Here is a 15,717-nt window from a genome sequence, read left to right as displayed (position 1 = left end):
ACCCCTGTGTGAGAGACTGGATGCTGTGGAGGCTTATATGGTTACTTCCCCAGCCTCACTTCTAGAATTCATCAGACCAGCTACCAAGTGACAGAGGTTTGGAGGGGTGTGGGTGTGTGTTAAAGCAAAAATGAAACCAAAGAAACAAAGCATGAATATTACAATAACCTACTTTGGTACAGTTAGCACAAGAGCACTTCATCATGGGATTTTCTGGTCTGCATCCAGCAGAGTAAGTGAAAGAATATCATGCGCTTGGGAGGATAATTAAATTTCATTGCTTAGCTATTTAAATGACACAAAACTAGGAAACAATATTATTGGAATCCATCTGCACCTGAAGGCAAAATTGATAATAAGCCCAGTCATAGGCATTATTAACAAAGAAAAAAAAAACCTATTATTAGCTTTTAAGGGACACAAACGTATCTGGATGGAAAACAAGAACAATAGACTCAATTTATGCATTGAACCTGTGCAATGCAGCAAGTAACTAGCTTATCTTCTGCACTCCATTTTTGCCTTACAGTACTTCTTTAGGATGGGTGTTACTGTCTGTACAGGAAAAGAGTGTGCTCTAGGAGAAATAGAGCATAACATCGGTGAAGAGTGAACAACTTGAGATAAAATATTTAAGAGAGTGGGCATTGAATCACAAGATTGGAGATCAACCTATTTCCACCAGCATGTCTCGTGTAATTTTGTAATGCCAGACTAAGGCAAAGAAGTCAGTGCTACACAGGAAGAGACCAGCTTGAAACTGTAACTGTTATTTCAGCCAGCCAATACTTAAATTGAGTTTTTCCACACATTCTTTATATAATTGCACAGTCAAGTGTCTTCCTTACCACTGCAGGCTATTGGGGAAACTCTTGTGGCAAATTAATATTATTGGCCATCTTAGGTATGGATAATATTAAAGATATGGCTGTTTTACTTGGACATGGCTAAGAACGATCTTGTAATCATATACAGCAACATCTTTCTTTACTTTATGCCACACTCCAGTGGATTGAAAAGGCATTTGCAAAATCAGGGTAGTGCTATATGTGGTACACAGTAGAACATAGGTTTTACTAAATATTCGGATAAACTAATCACAGTTTCCTGACAAGCCTTATGAGCACACTTTTAACATGTGATATCAGAAGAACATGAAGTTCATCAAAAAGGTAACAAAACACTGAAGCCTGCAAAAAAATACTTCAATATGTTGCCATTTCTAAGAATATTATTGCGGCATACTTTGCACCATTAGTAGAACTTTAGTCTCTCTTCTCATTCATGGGAATGAAGTTTTTCACTTTCCCTTCAGGCATCTTTTGTGTGATACCCAAAATTATAATTTCTAAATTGGTTATCAAGAGAATTCCTATGCTTTATGAGAACATAACTTAGGACAAGGGTTAAACAGAAAGTTTCAAAGAATATTTATCCGATATTGGGTGAAATTTATTATGTCCAGGAACAAGCTTATGATTGCTACTTCCTTGTAATTTCTCATTACCGCAATTGTCACAGTATGACAACAGTATGAAGTAAGTAGCTAATAAAACAATCATCAGTCGAAAATAAGAAAAGCACCGATTCACTCGCTTGACAATTACAAGGGTTAGCAGTTCTCTTTCCATGCTGGATACGTTTGTTTTCAGAATAAGATTGACAAACTAGGCCTTGGTGGCTCACTACGAATGTTTATTTACTTATTCCTATTGATTTCTTGTCTCAGGATCTATAGTGAGACAGCAGCATTTCAACCCCAGTTTCTGGATCCTGCTGACACACTACTTATTGTGGATTGGATACAAGGTCCAAAGCAGAAGGTTTGGCTCCAAGAAGAAAAGAAAAAGACAAAAGTCAATTTTCTGTGTAACTTATCAGCCTAGGAGAGAAGTGCGCCTACCTTTTGATTTCCTGAGGAAGCAATAGTTAAAATATATACTTGCTATTTAGGCATTAAGAATCTTTGCCTAATTTTAAGTCTTGATTTTTCCCCCACAACATTCCCCTGTAATTACAACCTGGTTAAAAAGGAGTTTATCTGAGTTCAGAATGTTGTCATAAATGGTAAAAAATGTGTTTTATTCTCTCATTATCTCATATGAGAATTAAGAAGTAGGCTTATTTACAAGGGTGATAGAAAGTAGAAATTCATTCTACAATAATATTTGTTAGCCTGGTTTCACTGTAAGGTAGATAATCTTCTTATAAATCCTGTCAGGAGGTTGTGCTAGATTTGCTTTTAATTACAGTCGAGTGGCTTTCAGCAACTGCAGGACTCCACAGAACATGTTGCCACCATGTTAGCACCTGGTGACAGCTTACCTACTATTTGCACAGCTTTTAAACAAACTTCTAAACAAGAGCCAGATCCTTCCACAGACTACACTCCCTCTCTAGCAGGGAAGTCACATGAGATTCAGCCTTGCATGCTAAGGGATTGCTATGAAATTACTCTGTGAGGTTCAGTCCTGTGTATTATCCCTACTCTCAACTCAAATACAACCTTTAGAAAAAGCAACTAACAGGCTCTCTAGAGTTTCAATACAGCTCAGGCACAGATTTAGCATCAGGAAGGTTACATGGTAGGAGACCACCTCTCTCTGCTGTGCTGGCAGGATCATTGCACACAGCACATGATGCAGCCTCAGCTGCATGTCAGGCTGCTCCCCGCACCACCTTTATCACAGCCCTGGTACCAAACACGCTCCTGGATCCACCTGCCCTTTCGGGATACACCCTGCCCAGCAGCTTGTGGGACAGGCCAAATCATTCCCTCTCTCTCAGCTTGGGAGAGTATAGTTCTTGCCCTCAAAAGCTGAGAAAGAGGAATAAAGGTTTGGGGGTTGTTTTGTTTTGCTTTTTCTTGGTTTTTTGTTTTTTTTTTTCCAACTATCCCTATGACTAATACAGTTCTCTGTAGTACTTCACAGTGCTACTTAGGAAGAGATCAATTCACTGGGTGGAGGATGACAATTACTGATCAGAAAACAGCTGAACCATGAAGCTCACAGTCCTATTAATCCTGCCCATGCAGTTTCTCAGATGCCAGCTACACCTTCTGAGTATGTAAGCTCTTCTGATGTGCTCTCTGAGCCCTGTGGTTTTCTCAAGACAAAATAAGCAGACCAAAGTGAGATTCTCTTCCAAGAAGAGCACTTACATAAGTATCTTATTATTAAGGAGTGCTGAAAGGGGAAAGCCGTTTAAAATAGATCCATGCAGGCAAAGAAATCCCATGACAGCTAAGAAGAAAGAACTCCTACCCACTTGTTGATAGCAACCTTCTGTAAGTTGCCACTAGAACAACAGCATCTTCAATTCCACTCCTTTTCTTTGTTGTCTAGAAATTGTCTCTACACAGCTTTCTTCTGCACATTTTTGGCAGCTACGTGGGCCAAGATCAATTGGAATGGCTTAATGGTCCCATTGCTGGAAACAGACTGCAGTTTTACAAATTAATTACTATTAATTTTCCTCCTAAGGATAGTTTGGTTAGTGTTTCTAAAAGCATCATCCGCTTTCATATTACAGGACCCAACTGTGTGAATGTGTCCATACAGAAATCAAACACAGAAGCATCATCAATGTCCCAGTGACCACAAGGTCTCTCTGAAATAGAGGAATTTGCTAGCATTGCTGGTACAAGAATTGTCTGAAACTACCATAGAGATGGAACATAATAAACAAGGCTAAAATTAGAATATTCAAACACCCAGCTGACAGTATTCTAGCAACATTTATACCACATTCTTTAAAGTACAGCACAGTGGTGCCTCACTGTAAGAAATTTCTACCAAACAATGATTCATGATACCATTGGGGTAGATTCCTGTTTAAGATCTTTGTTCACGGTTAAAGCTCTTTGTCTGAAGTAGAAAGCTCCCATAGCAGTGAATGCGTTCCCAAGACCATCTTCTCAATTTAAAGGATTTCCTCTCTCTTATGGCTCTTTTTAGCAATTTTTCTAAGAAAGTTAGGCCTTTTGAATTGGTCAGTCCCTGTCTAGGAAAATGTTTCAGTTTAAAGTACATAGGCAGAGGCAGAATTATAAAAAATATAAAATGCCTACCTATTTCAGTGTAATGAAAAGAGGCCAAAATTAGGAACCCTCAAGGAGGAAATGTGGGCAGGAGTTGGAGAATAGTCTTAAGACAGCTGGTTTATCTACAGGGAACTGTGGGAGTCTGTGGGAATCTGACTAGTGTCATTGCAAGGTGACAATGTTGTAGGGGATCTAGGTCAGAATTTCACACGACTGGATTTCATACAAGTACAAGGGTCTGCTTGGACAGATGAGTTGAGAAGCCATGCAGGCCTTGGCAATCCCTAGATCTTGCTTGGATTTCAGCTTCATTCTGAATAAACAGAAAACGAACTTTATATTTCTGTCTGATTTCAACTCCTTTGCCAACTGTGTATGTAAGACTCCTCACTGAATACAGCCTTGTCTGCAGTGGAATATGGCAGTGACTGTGTGCTTTAGTAGGAGGTGTGAAGAATAATTTTGACATTCAAGACTATTGGAAACAGTATGTAATTCATTGCCTCGAGATGGAATGTGGCCATAGTTAACGACCTGAATTTGAGAAAAGAACTTCAGGATCTCAGTTTTACATCCCTTTTGGAAGGTAGCATCTCTAGTTCACACGCTGCTTCAGTACCAACATAGGTCAGTCACAGCAGAAGCAGTGCTATTTTTTGAGCAACGAAGGTTTAAATTCCCAGTGATGTTGTATGGTTCGTACTGGCAAGAAATTCCAGCTGCCTTGCAAGATCTGCCCCTTCCTGTATTCTTTCTGTTCTGTGGAGGCCTCCCAGATAAATAATGAGCAGGTCAGACCTGCTTAGGGTAGAAGATCTGATGAAATCATGCCCTGAGGTGTTGTGACTACTATTTTTGTATTTACTTGAATTGGCAGTGCCTGAAGGTACAGTTGACAGATTTCAGAATGTGAAAGGGGGAGTGCCCTTAAACACTGCCACTTTATGGCAGATCTAAAGTAACTTGGTTTCCAGCAACCCTTTAAAGAGCTTTTTAAAAAGAAAACCCATATGAGCTACCCAATGAGTAACATTCCAGGAATCACAGAGGCACAGACTCAGGCTGTCGCAGATAATCTTTCCTTTTTCTCTGGGCCATATTTTCTCTAAGCACTAGCTTAAGGAAGCCATCATCCTACAGCCGTACTACTGCATGAACCAAATGAAATCAAGGGTAAGTACAGCAGAATGGGAGCAGCCTGAAGGAGGTGTGATGCGAGCTTTATTAGAGAGGACATATGGCTTTTAAAGAAAAGGTCTTTGGCAGACAGCTGGAGGTGGCATAGTTATGCATCAGGAAAACAACAGCAGCTACAAAGATCTTCTCCCTCCCCTGCTGGCTGAATAGAATTGTTGCAGCCATTCAATGGGCAACTGATTTTAACCTGCCCTCCATAAACAGCATTTCATGTTAAGCTGATTTAGGAGGAAGCTCTTAGTGTAAAAGAAACTCATAGCTATACAGAGACACACACATTCAGCTCAGCTTCTCCTTGCAGCCCCAACTTTCAGGTAGCTCTTTGCTATAGACAGTCCCTGTGAACACAGAGAACACATATGCAGGGATATAGAGCCCTGTGTTCATGCACATGTATAGATACACCACAGGTTTGAGACAGCATAGTTTTTCCTGCAAATATTCATTCAGCTGCATTAGCTGATAGGCCTCAGCTTGTCTGTACATCAGACTGTGTTTCACTTTTTACATTTATCCTTGTGCCCGTAATGTCTGTTGCCAGGATTCTTTGCCTTCATCCCTGCAGATAAAGCCTGATGATCCTTACCTCCAGCAAGGGCACAGTGGCACCAAACTGAGTAGGGAACTATGTGCAGCCAAGAAAAGTGGGTTTAAAAATAGATTAACTTTGTGCAGCTTGGTGTTATCTGTTAAGTGGCACTGATACTAACACATGTGTTGGATATATTTTTTTAAATCTGAATGAAAGTAACTTGCAAAAGAGGGATCCTTAATTCCTTTGAACAGATGCTAAAACTGTTGCAAATTGAGTGATTTTCTCTGGTTCACCACATAAACCATTGATTGACAAAGCCAGCACCCAGATCTTCCAGGTCCTGATCCGTTAAACAGAGTGATGTTCCCCCTGTAGGGACTGTCACAGCTTTGTAGAGTCAGTACTAGACAAGTGAGGTTTTTCTTGGTTCAGAGACAAGGCAGTGGGTTGAAACTAAGTCTATTCATTGCTTTATACTTATTTATCAAATGAGCTTGTTCCCCACTTCATATCAGGAACAAATACTTACTTAATAGCAAAGTAGCAGTGTAGTTCACAGATCAGAGAATTGCAGGCAGATTAATTCCAACTCTCAGCCAACCTAAAGGTTTTTCTATAAGCACTGATTGTTGGCCCATCCCTCTTGTGAAAAAAAACCCACAGGAGATGCTTTGAAAGGCTGTCTCTATGAGCAACCCTTTGCAGAATTCCTTCCTGACCTTTTGCTCAGGAGTGAGGGATTTTGCCTGATATCATGGAGCAGGGTGTAAAACCCTCATGGCAGATTCTTGGGGATCTTCAGGTATCCAGGGGCATCTGTGTTGCGCATGTCCACTTGCATGGATGCCTTGCACAGTTGCTAGGTTCTTGGCTCCAGAGCACTGTCCATACTAATAGCATTAGTCTATCTATTTCATTGGTGCATTCTTTATCAGTCCACAGCATGGAAAGATATATTCAGCCCCTTGGGAAATCTTTGATGGATTAAGCAATGAAAATGAACAGGGAGACAACTGTTAGAGAGCAAAGGAAATAGATATAAGTGTATGATGCTGATGAAAGCCCTATATTTCTGACCACATCTGCAAGAGAAACATGTAACTTTCACCTTTTCATAGGCCTTCCCAGAACAGCGATGATGGCAAAATGGCCTGGAAACACTTTTCTGGTGATAAACAATAGAAATGATCCAACATTAAAAATAACTCTAAAGGAAAAAAAAAAAAGTCAGAAACAACTTTGAAACAAAGGAAGGGTGGAGCAAGCAACCCTTTTGGAGAGATTTATACTCTGCTTTGTGCTGCTTATTGAACCCTGAAATGCCAGTGAAGGTTGCATCAGAAAGCTGTAAACCATATGCCTATAGCTATTATGTACAGTGTTGTAAGCATTATACAAATTAGTGAGCCTCTTACAAATTTTTTGGATGCTGTAATTAGATTTGGAGTGATTTATCTTTTTGTCATTGTTTCAGCATATGACATGACATGAAAAGAGGAGGGTTTGTTGCAAACAGCATTTTAACCACAAAAAGTTATTTTGCAGAAGAAAATGTACTTCCAAGATTTAATTCAATACTGAGTGTTACACAAATCATGTGAAAAACAGTCTTGCTGTGGTAACAGCAGAATTAAGCACAGGTGGCCGAAGACTCTTGGACTGAATTTTGAATTTCTGGTATGTACTGCTGCTTTGCAGTTATGTTGGTAGCAATGCAACTAAATGCTTTCCTGTAAGCTTTAAATGGCGTCAGCAAAACCGCATACAACCTGATTCTTCTTTTTAATACAGAAAGTCTGTAGGATCCGGGTCTTACAAGTAAACAGTTCAGAGCATATAATAATCCAACTTTTCACTAGCCTCCCTCCCTTCTGTCTTACTCCTTACAACAGACCTGAACAACACATACTTTCTCAAAAAGACTTCTGTGTGATTGGCAGGCCTGGTAGGAACTTCTGTCAGATGCTATTGTCGAGTGTGACCAGCAGGTTGAAGGAGGTGATCCTGCCCCTCTACCCTGCTCTCATGAGACCCCACCCACAGTACTCTGTCCAGCTCGAGTCCCCAGCACAAGAGGGATGTGGACCTGTTAGAATGAGTCCAAAGGAGGTTCACAAAGATGCTCAGAGAGCTGAAGCACCTCTCCTATGGAGACAGGCTGAGAGCTGTGCTTATTCAGCCTCGAGAAGACAAGGCTCCAGGGACAGCTTAGAGCAGCTTCCAGTACCTAAAGGGGCCTATAAAAAACCTGGAGACGGACTTTTTACAAGGACATGTAGGGACAGGACAAGGGGCAATGTCTTTAAACTGTCAGAGGGGAGATTTAGATTAGAAATTAGGATGAAATTCTTCACTATGAGGGTGGTGGGGCCCTGCCCCATCCTTAGCAGTGACCAAGGCCAGGTTGGATGGGAGCAACCTGGTTTAATGGAAGGTGTCCCTGCCCATGGCAGCGGGTTGGACTAGGTGAACTTTGGAGGTCCCTTCCAACCCAAACCATTCTATTATTCTAAAACATCAGCTCTAGACTAAAAGTGTTTAGTAGGAGTAGGATTGATGACTCCAGAAAATCCATCAAATCAGCTAGCTAGAGTGACCTTCAAGGAAACTCAGGAGGAGGTGTTTGCACAGACAGTGCGTGTGGCCTTGTGTAGTCTACAGGAAAAAGAGACATTTCATTACTGACATATAACAGCTCATCTTCTTCCCACTGATAAGATAGAAACAGCCATTGTCTTTGTGATCTTTGTAATTCTTTCTAGCACTCTCTATCCAAAATAAGGGTAGAAGTGTGCTGAGAGTTAGTCAGTCTGTGTGGGTACACACCTGGAAACTGCAATATTCTCTGAATGGGTCAGTAGCAGGGCTGAGGAAAAAAACAGGAGCCCTAGATGTGCATGTACAGTTATATTTGCATTAAGAATTATTCAGACTTTAAGAGAAAATAAATTAACCTGCATTACTCTATGGCAGAGTTTTTAAAAAATAGAAACAAGATTATGTCCAAAAAGCGTGTGCTTCTTTTTTTCTCACTCTTACAGCACCCTCAGGATTTTTAGTGGCATGGTAAGTCCCAAAAAAGATTGAAAAAGGTGCATTGGAGGTTGAACAGGAAAGAACTGAAATCAGCCCCAGTTTCAGAGGATGAAAGGTGTTCTTCTGATGGGGAAGCTGGAAGAAAAGAATCTGAGAGTAGTATGAAGTCTGGACCATGAGAAAGGGTCTTCCAGGGAGGAACTTGGTGTTCCAAGGGGAGCCTGTGGACTACATCTTCCAACCTCCTTAAGGACCTAGATGAGGCTGGGTTCAGTGGTGTAATTTGTAATAAAATGCAGGTAAAGAGAGTTTATGCTTCTACTGAGGGCAACAATGAGACCATTTCTCATACATGCTAGGAGCTGGCTAGATACAGCTCTATTTTCAGTGCTATACCCCGGACTGGGTTTACTGGCTGTGGGATGTAAGTGAGGTCTGGCAAACTCCCTCCTGGATGGGTGAGAACTCACCAGATGAAGTGCTCATGAGGGAGATGACTCATGCTGCCTCATTCCTTCACTATTACGCAACTTGCTTTTTTTTTTCAGAGTAAGGTTTTCTTCCACATTCTTTCTGTGACTCTTTTTTTCCCCTTTCAGTCAAAGCGCCTGCCTTTGTCATGATTTCACCCTGAAACGGGCAGGGAATTCAGTAACAGCCTGGCAGGGTGTCAGAGGTCCACTTTCTCAAGGGGAACAGGAAAAGGTAATAATGGTTTGAGGAACTGGAAAACAAATATGTCCTATGTAGACTACAATTGTTTCATCTATGTGAATAAAAACAATGAGCTGTGAGCCCTGAGGAAGCAGTGTGTGGCTCCAGCAGGACTCAAAATAGCCCAGGAGAGAATTTCCTCATTTTGAGCCACAGAGCAGAGGAGGAGGAGGAAGAGGAGGAGGAGGAGAAAGAAAAGGAGGAGGAGAAAAAGGAGGAAAAGGAGGAGAAGAAGGAGGTGGGCTGCCCGGCCCAGTGGCACCACTGCCCCAGGTGTTCACTGAAGGCCACCTCAGGGAGGCAGGATTGTTACCATTATCAAGCCAAGGAGTTTATCTGGAGTTAACTGAGACCGATGAGACTATAAGTGCCAATTCTGGCTCCTGCTGGTGTGGTGATTTCAATTCTCCTTCATTGGTAAGAATGACCAAAAGTATGTGCAGGAAGGTTACTGTAAATGTCGTGTCATGGCTCATGTCTCTGGAGCTGGACTGAGAATCATACAATCATAGAATCACAGACTGGTTTGGTTTGGAAGGGTACCTTAAAGACCCATCTAGTTCCAGCCCCCTGCCATGGGCAGGGTCACCTTCCACTAGACCAGGTTGCTCCAAGCCCCATCCAACCTGGCCTTGAACACTGCCAGGGATGGGGCAGCTACAGCTTCTCTGGGCAACCTGTGCTGGGGCCTCACCACCCCCACAGGGAAGGATTTCTTCCCAATATCCAATCTAAATCTCCCTTCTGTCAGTTTAAAGCCATTCCCCCTTGTCCTGTCACTACAAAAAAAGGAGAGAGGCTGCCCAGGGCTGACACTGCAGCTCTTCAGCATGGGTGACATCCCCCTGACTTAACTATAGTGAGATCTGCTGTGTTAGAGATCCTCCTCCCCAGACTGCTCTGGAGTTTGCTAATCTTTCCTTTCATTATTCATGGAAAGACGTTCTGGCACAGTACTGACAAGTTATTGATGGATACCTTCTACTAGGGTTAAATAGGCATAAATTGCTATCCTAAAATTGGGTAGAAAGGAAGCGTATTTCTTTGCTGGCAGTGAAGCAGCTAAGCTATAGTAGAAAGGATGAGACAACTGTGTGAAAATGGGGAAATGAACTTTTTGTAGCCATCAAATTAGTCTTACTGTAACATATTTTACATATGCATTAGAATAATATAGGCAAATGCATCCTAGGTTTTCATGAAGCTTATTAGAAAATGGTGGGTTCCCTTCAGTGTTTCAGTCCCACAGGGTACCTGCCTGCACTCCCAGGGAGGTGCTTGCTTATGTTATTGCTTTCTGCCCTCCTAGGTTCCCGTAGGAGCACGATGGAGTCTAACAAGAGTAAATATTGTTGTAGAGTAATGGAAAGGCTCTGCTGCATGAATTTGAGGTGGATGCTTAACAAGTATTAAAGCTGTGAATTATGTAGCTCATTCTATGAGTGCTTGTTCATCATTACCCTGTTCCCAGCTAGCTTGACACGAGTTACAGAAAAATAGATTAAAAAATGAATCTTGAGAATGGCAAAACCTTTTCCTGTGACTCTTTTTCACACCTGCTCTTCCTGTAAAGCCAAGTATCTTACTTGTTTTGAATATAGGGGTCAAAGATCACTTAAAGAAATATCTGATTATTACTTATCTGTCCATAAACCTTGTAGGTAGAGTCTTGCCTGAGACCTTTTGGTATCAAAGCTGAGATTTTCAGCTTCCCACTCAGTGATATGAAATTTCAGATTCTACCAGCAGCAAATACAGACGATTTATATATGTGCAGAAAGCTTGTCATTCATACACTAATAGGTCTTATTCCTACAGGCCCTTTCAGCAGCATAATTTGGAGGGGAAATATCACACCATAAGAAAGGAGGAGGGATGTACCCTTCAGAAGTTAATTATGTTTAATGTTATCTTCTGAAAACTGCTCAGGTACCATTTAGAGTCAAAAGAGGCTCACCGGTCTGTAGTCTGGGACTGATCTGTGTAGGCTCACTATGAATCATGCTTCATTCTACAAAAGCTTCAGCTTTACACTGAACTGTGCAGTTCTTTAACAGCATGCAAGAGCAGAACCCAGCAATTGGGACTGCCAGTGCAGGAAAGGGAAGAAAAAAAGTAAATAGATAATGCAAATTAATTCCAGAGTGTAAAGGCAGGCTCCTTGAGATGGTTGCAATAGTGTAACATGAAATGCCTCCTCAGTGGGTTGATGTCTCTGGCTGATGTCTATGGATCTGGTGCTGCCAATACCAAGAGATGGCATCGTAATAAAAAACATGATGTGTCTCTCTGCCCACAGCTAAAAGATTGAAACAGAGTTAGGCCCATTTCCATTTAAGTACAAGGAAATCCCCTTCCATTTGCCTTATGAAATATCGAACTTCGTCACCAGGCAAGAGTAGACTCTGTGGCAAAATCAAGACAGAAAATTTTTCAGTACAGCCACACATTTTCTGAAAGAGGCTCCTCTAGCTAATTCTGCTAAGGATTTAAACTGTGATTGCAAATAGAAGGAGACAGCAGGCAAGTGTTGCCTATTCCCTTAAGACTGCATGGAAAAGAACAATTACTACTGTACTGACCTAGTTGGTCTTATTTTAAATTGAGGTTTATTATTCTGAATAGTAAGTTAATTTACTAAATACAAATTAGAGAAAAAAGACATCAGCCTGAATCAACCTCAACCAACCCAATCTCAAAAACATGGATTACTTTACTCCAAATGAAAGGCTATCTATTTTACATCCACAACTTCGTAATGACAGATTTAGCAGAGTTATGAATTAGGTATAAAGCTATGATTTGGATATGAATGCTTGTATCTAGTGGATGTTGCATTTGCATGTTGTAGGAATAAAGTTTGCATTTTTAGTCTGAGTTCAGATGCAGGATTCTTCATTTTTGCATCATGTTTCTGAAGCTATTCAAGGGTGGCTTAAGCAACCTGGTAACTGGCCCAAAGGCTTTGACTAACTTAAAACCTAAACAAAACCCTGGACTAGCTAATACCTCATTTTCCATCTTGTTTTTGTTATTCCAGACAAAACCCCATTGCCCTCACAAACAAGGGAGACTTGGTCATTCCTCAGGCAAAAGGCTTCAAACGGGAGCTGAGGTACGTCAGGCAGTGCAGAACACTTGGAGTCAGTGCTACACCCTCTGCTGGCTGTGGCATTGAAGGGGACTGTGCTGCTGCTTCACTTCTCCCAGGAAACATGAAAAGGAATATCAAGGCTACTGGCACCTATAAAGATTCCAGAAACGCGAAAGGTTTGCTGTAGCATCTTTGCTGAACCTCAGTAGGAGTATTTGCATTGCACTAATCTCAGTTCCTCTATTTAAATAAGTCAGATTTTTGTTCCACATGCTTGCAAAACTGTGGATTGAGATAATACACAGTATGCAAATGTTAAGTCATTACTAAGCCAAACATAAACATTATTTCTGTTGACTGTATATTTTTAAGTGTAGGCAGAAGTCTCATTTGAAAGTCTTTCTTTGTTTCATTTTTCTTACAGGGATGCTTATATGTGTATGAATGCTTCATGTTACATGTTAAGTTATACTGTGACCTGTAATAATGGTCATGTAATCATTGCTATTTATTATCATACCAAATTCAAACTAAATTTAAAAGCCAAGTCTGCCTGTAAAATTTACTGGAAGCTCCCAGATTTTGGCCCAAATTTCCACTCTCCAGTGTTTTCAGTCTTCTTGTATTTTCCAGGTCATCTGCTCTATGGAGAAAGAAGACATAGCCATCTGGGAGATTAGCATATATATTTTATGAAGCAGAGTAGAGCTCTGTCTTTTACTGACTCAGATGCTAAAGACCCAGATTCGCAGCCTGACTCCTAGCTAGCAAAGCACAGTTCAAAAAGTTTCTGTTGCCAGTGGCTTACCTGTCTCCCCTGCATGAAGAACAAACCTTCAATGAAGTGATATTGGTAAAATAGTACTGTTCTTAAGTGGGAAAAACCAAACAGTCCAGCTTTACAGCCATGAAGAGAGGCAATTTATAATGACAGAAGAACCCATTTGTCATAAAGTTTACATTGTTTGAGTAGAGATTACCAGTAAATGATCAAACAAATCTATCTACTGGCATGAGACAACTCTCCAGAGTGGTGTATATGGTTATATCAGTGAATATAATCATGGAATACAGCTGAGATATATCTGAAATGTATGAAAGCCACATGAGAGCATTAGTGCTGGGTTAATTTAAGATAGAATATAAATTACCATGGGATGTGAAAGGAGCTGCATTAAGCAGGTGTGCCAAGAAGCATCTCCTTTATCTTTTATTCTTTCTTACTGTGCTGATAGAAATGTACTTTCACTGCAGCTGTAATCGGAAGTACAGTGGTTTTCCAGTACTGCAGTGTAGTTGGACTGTGTTGGTACTTCTGGTACTTTCTCTTCTTTCTGAATATTCCTCTTCCCCCTCTAAAGAGCACAGAGACCAGGAGCCTGGAGTGCCAACATTTAAGTATCCAGTGTAGATTTATAACTATGGATGGGCACAGTGCTAACATGTTGTTACAGAGCTGCTAAGTCCAGTAAGAGAGAGGAAAGGCATTCATTGAAAAAGAGAGCACTGGTTCAGAAGGATGCATAAACATCTAGAAGAGACAGAGCAAAACTGAGATGATTGCCCTAAATTTATATGAACAATGGAACTGAATAAGCAGCATATTTTCCATTGCTTGTTAAAACAAGGCCTGGGGATAGACTGGCCTTTTTGTTTACCCTCCAATAATTTGTTGTTAGGTTTTGGGTTTTGGTGTTCGTTTTTGTTTTTTTTTTTTTTGTTGTGGTTTTTTGTTTGTTTTTTTTTTTTAATGCAGATGCATAAATGAGCCTGAATTAAAATCCTTGTTCTAAGGGTCCCAGTTTATAGGAAGTCTGAACTTCATTCAGATTATCACCTGCATTTTGCAGAATGGACTCTCCTTTTTAAACATATTATAACAAAATCTATATCCAAACTTTAGGAAGCAATAAGTGTGCATTCAGACACAGACTTTGAGAACTGGATCTGTTATATTTATAATCTAATTCCCATTATTCACATCTGCTGAATAATGATGGGAAAATATGCAGACTTATTAGAAAATACACAAGGAAGACACATTCAGTGTAGCATTTAGGCTGTATGATCACCAGAAAGGTGTGCACCACTTCAAATATCTTTATGTATCTTGCAAACACTGAAATGTCGTCTTTCACAGACCATGTGCAGACAGTCTTTAGTGTTCTGTTCTTCTGCCCTTTCCCAGTTACTGAAATACTAACTTAACATTTACTGACTCTTCTATTTACCTTGATCCTAAGAACAGCCTTCCCAATCTGGTCAAATCTTTTCATTCAGAAACCAGGCTCCGAGATTGCTGGTAAAAGATGCCAAAATAAGTTTGTGAGAATGGGAAAATCCTATCCTGGCTTTTCAGAGGATTTCCCAGGTGCAGGCACTGGCTGCTCTGGGCATTCTGAGCCAGTCACACCACCTCTGTGGAAACAAACGCATCATATGTTAAAAAAAAAAAGGGAAGGAAAAAAACCCAAGCAAGACGTGTTTGAGAAGCAAAGCTGGCTGAGTACTTCAGTATCAACGCGTTCCACCAGATGGCAGGGTTCTGTCTCGGCAGGTCACTACAACAGCCAGCCCGAGCCTCTGCAGGAGTAATTTTTCTCCTATCATAGTTTTCACCATCGGCAACACAACTCTTTGCTTTAAACCTGTCAGTGCTCTACAGCATGATCAAAATAAGTGTCAAACAGATGAAAGGCACGAGGCCTCTATTTTGTTATGTCTCACTCAAATTTTTATACTACAACTTTAAAGGCACAGTATTTGCATATAGAGTAGTAATTCCCCATTGTGTGAAATAAGAAAATATTTTTTTTTCCCCTAAATAAAATTGTACAGAAAAGTAAGTGACTGTTGCTGGAAGAGCCAGGTCTGCTGTCCCTTTCCGTGTCCTGTCCTGCTTCCTTATGTGGTGCTGGCTTCAACAACTGTGCCTACAGTCCTAACGCAAATCAGATCAAACTAAGAGCTGATAGAGAACTCGCTGCTTTAACTTGGCGGCTTAGTTTCCAGTTAGATAAATGAGCTGGAGTGACTCTACAGCCATGCAGTCATGTCTGCTGCAATCTGGAAAGCAGGTCAAGCATGTGACAAGGG

This window comes from Pezoporus wallicus, unplaced genomic scaffold (assembly GCF_028554395.1).
Source record: "Pezoporus wallicus isolate ANWC-B61680 ecotype Strahan unplaced genomic scaffold, APGP_CSIRO_Pwel_v1 contig_2144, whole genome shotgun sequence".
Classification (NCBI taxonomy): domain Eukaryota; kingdom Metazoa; phylum Chordata; class Aves; order Psittaciformes; family Psittacidae; genus Pezoporus; species Pezoporus wallicus.
This window is presented reverse-complemented; position numbering follows the sequence as displayed.